The sequence below is a fragment of the Branchiostoma belcheri genome, unplaced genomic scaffold (genome assembly GCF_001625305.1).
Source record: "Branchiostoma belcheri isolate BF01 breed outbred unplaced genomic scaffold, Haploidv18h27 scaffold26, whole genome shotgun sequence".
Taxonomy (NCBI): domain Eukaryota; kingdom Metazoa; phylum Chordata; class Leptocardii; order Amphioxiformes; family Branchiostomatidae; genus Branchiostoma; species Branchiostoma belcheri.
The window spans coordinates 1,814,041-1,817,905 of NW_017803865.1; the positions used below are offsets into that span (position 1 = coordinate 1,814,041).

General features: G+C 40.0%; 2 protein-coding genes across 4 annotated transcripts in view; one reads left to right on the forward strand and one right to left on the reverse strand.

The window, feature by feature from the left end:
* The window catches only part of LOC109471946 (gamma-aminobutyric acid receptor subunit theta-like), an 18,591-nt gene that overhangs the window by 13,052 nt on the left and 1,674 nt on the right, over positions 1-3,865 (reverse strand). For 2 of the 3 annotated variants that reach the window (XM_019771488.1, XM_019771483.1), the window contains exon 1: positions 1,547-1,997. The exons of the other annotated variant lie outside the window; for it this stretch is intronic. The gene's annotated coding sequence lies outside the window, so the exon portion shown is untranslated. Of the gene's footprint in view, positions 1-1,546; positions 1,998-3,865 lie in introns of those variants that run through there. 3 annotated transcript variants of the gene reach the window in all.
* The window catches only part of LOC109471801, an 11,666-nt gene continuing 10,766 nt past the window's right edge, over positions 2,966-3,865 (forward strand). Inside the window, exon 1 of the mRNA XM_019771155.1 lies at positions 2,966-3,053. The gene's annotated coding sequence lies outside the window, so the exon portion shown is untranslated. The remainder of the gene's footprint in view (positions 3,054-3,865) is intronic.

Here is a 3,865-nt window from a genome sequence, read left to right on the forward strand (position 1 = left end):
TGCAGCTGAACTCCGGTTTTGATATCTCATGATCTAGACATGCTATGGTGATGAAATTTGGATGGTAGGTAGCTCTTGTGCTGGGGAAGAAGTGACGTGAGTTTGGGCCCCCTAGCGGCTTGCTCTAGAACTGCAGGGATATATTCTTGAAAATATTCAAAAGGGGATAACTCAAGAACCGATTGACGGATCGTCGTGATTTTTGGTATGTAGGTAGCTTACGCGATGTTTAATATAATTATGTGACAATTATGCAAATATGGATGTAATTTGCATAATTTATGGGGAAATTCTATAAATCAGCTGCATTCCATGATAGGACAATTGAAGCTTGTGACATTGGTAATTGACAATGAGAGAAACACAGGAAGATATTGATTATGTTAATAATGACTTAATTTGCATAATTAATGAGAAAATTTTATAATTATGTAATGATAACTGCCTGGAATTTCATACTTGTGGTATTTGAAAGTTTAGTTGAGGTGAACATCATTAAACACAATTTATTCAAATCAGGACCTCATTTGCATAATTTATTAGGAAATGCTAGAATGCATTGTTTGTTAACATATATAAGACTGTCTTTTGGTTGAGATTATGATAGAATGATTAATTCATGAAAATTAGGTTCCTATTTCTTAAATCAGGGGGGAATAATCTAATCTATAATTTGTCAGTCATAAAGTTTAACATCATTTGGCGAAGGTATGAGATCGGGGAACTCTAGTTTTAGAATGTTGTCATATGCACTTTGGTAGATATATTGCGGTTTCGGAGCATAAGTATACGTGAACCAGTTTGGGTGGTATGTCGAAATTACTAATGCCTGGCCTCTGGTAAGAATGTCTTCAGGGCTCTCATTATGTTATGTTATATGTTTTAGTTACGTAGGGTATAATTAAGACACTTAAATATTATATTTCTTGCCACAAAACCTCAAATATGTATGATTCCTCCTAGAATTTACGGGTAACCATTTTAATTCACCAAATATAGCTGTATCATGTGTATGGATTGCAAGCTGATTAGGATACTAGTACTTTGTTGTTTTGCTGGATTTCCAGTGTTTGTCTTTTTTATATTATAAACATGTCAATTTCCACTCGCTGAATTCCCGATCCGACTTATCCATCTGTATCTTTCTATCAGATCTAACAAAAAATCTTCAGTTCTGAACGAAAAGAACAGAGTTTTTAAGAATTAAAATTCCTTTTTTTAAACAAATGCTGGTCCGGATACCGCCTAGTTTTTTCGTGCAGTTTTATCGACATAAGCGCAGCGCCATCTTGTCTTTTGCGTGCCAGATCGTCCCTCTCACACCTGCCTACGTGGTCTACAGAGGTACGGACCAAGAACACAGTTCCGTACATTTGAATCGTCAAATAAAGATTAAAACGTGTACATATTACTAGAAAATGTCATTTTTAGACTAATTAGTAGCCTATAAGCAATTCGAAGCTGCTATCAATGTGATGCCAGTAGAAGGAAGCTGAAGTAATGGAAATATGGGGTCCACATCCGCCATGATAATGAAATGCCTTACCTTGAAGCTTTGCCTTCGTGCTGTCGCTCCTGTGACTCCTCAGTAGTAAGCTTTAAATACACGGGAAATTCCGAGGGTTGTCTCTTGTAGGAATGCCTTCTGTGAGGGGAAAGCGATTTGACGACCCTAGTCCGTTTGTAGTGGCGGGAAGTGAAACACAGCAGACCGACGATGATTCAGAAACGGCCGCTTTCCTTTCCAGATGTATCCGTTCTCACCACCACCAAGCGCAGATCGAGCACGATACTAGACTAAGTTACAGACCGAGCGCCTCAATCTCATTCGGCTTGAGCGCTTTCTTGGCTAGCAGAAAATCAGTCTGTAGTCGTAAAATTGTAACACTATAGCTAAGCCTGGTCTTTTCACAGGACAAGAACGCTGTTGGCCTCGATCGCCACAGTAGGTCGGAACTGATGAGGTGCGCGCCAAATATACGGAACGCGTAGGGGGACACGCGGGACCTCGTTTAACCTTATATCGCAGGGCTTCCCTTTCCAGAGCAGAGCTGCGTGCCCTTAGGGGCGGTTAGCGCGGTGCCGTGGGGACGGCAGGGCAGCCCGTTAAGGCCCGGGACAGGAGTGGATGGGAACAACTGGGTCTTATCAATGGGTTCTCAAGTAGCAAATCTTTCTCAAAAGGGTCTGATATATGACATGTATCAATCCCTGGTGTATTCTTTTGTGTAATACTACATCATGATGAGAGAGTATGCAATGTCGGAAAGATGCGGTTTTCTGTGTCACAGTGATGTTTATAAACACTATACTTTTATTTCACTAGAGGTATTTTTCACATCCTTGCTCTGCATCCGTCCCTTGCAAATACCCTGGCACACTGACCGTCTTCTGGCCATCTTGCTCCTCTGACACAAACTGTTCAGCCAACTCGGCAAATTTTCCATTGTACAGCCGCCACAGGAATCCAGATCCCGTGGGGGGAAATTATCCTACTGAAAATATCGTACCTGATCCGGGCCTTCCTGTGTATAGGCTTCAGGTTTTCCCATGATGCAATTGGTGTGCACCTGTACATTGTACAAGCGCCCCTAGCGACTAATCCAGAATGGAAAGTACAGAGGTATGAAAGACTTGATGACTTTGTCGTGTGTTCTGTAGGCTATATAAGTTGGGTAAAGTTCAGTACAGTACAGTGCCGCGTTGTCCTTGTCATTATATAATCTAATAAAAATATAGACTGGTACCGGTGGTATCAGAGAATATTAATCAACTTTTCCCGTTTGTTCTTATCGCTTCCAAATTTTAGCTGAGGTTCATAACAGGATGTCCAAACATTTGCGCAAAGTCCAAACCTGGAGACCTTTCCTTGAACCAGTCAGCCAGCATCTGTTCTGTGGCTCTAACGTTCACAGGGATGTTTGAATGGCGCATGTCCGATACAAACAAACAGGATCGATGACGAAATAAACATAGTGGTATATAGTATAAATATAGTGGTACTGCGATGCTGGATTAGCTACTTATACCGTACATATCTCCGATCCTAACGGGTGAGTATTCTTTCTTTTCTGTAAATTGGTACTTTAACAACGGAATTGTACTATTGTAGCTGTTATATCAAAACTAAGTCTAAGAGGGAATCAAAACCACGTCGCACTGAGGCTGAAGTGTAAGAAAACATCTATTCGTTCTTTTTGCGTGATAACCATTTGTTTAATTATCAGAATATGCCTAAATGTGCCAACTGGGAGTCTCAATGCCGACGCACTCTTATGTCAGTTAGAATTAGATAGATTAGGTAGTAAATGTTGGGCATCTGGTGTACGGAAATCTTTAGAGGAATGCGGTTATGCCTTTGTTTGGCATTCCCCCTATCAATTGCTTTAAAAGTACACGGAACCATCTCCTCCATTCACCAACGTTTGAAAGACATTTACTTCCAAAAATTCCTACGCGAAATTCATAATGACAACAAATCCAAAAACGCAAAGAACAAACTGCGCTCGTACAGACTATTCAAATCTACTTATAATGAAGAACATTATCTTAAAATCCCAAACGGAAGTCAAAGAACCACCATCACCAAACTACGAATCAGCTGTCATAAACTCAGCATCGAAACAGGAAGGCACAACCGCACACCTCTGGAACAAAGGATTTGCCAATATTGTAGCTCAAACAAAGTAGAAGATGAAGCCCACTTTGTTATTGATTGTAGTTTATATAGTAATGAAAGAAATGACCTTTTTAGATATATTACTAGTACGTTTCCATACTTCCAATACTTGCCTAATGTTGAAAAATTTATCTTTCTTATGCGCTTTGATCATCCTGTACTATACAAACCCATCTCAAATTATAT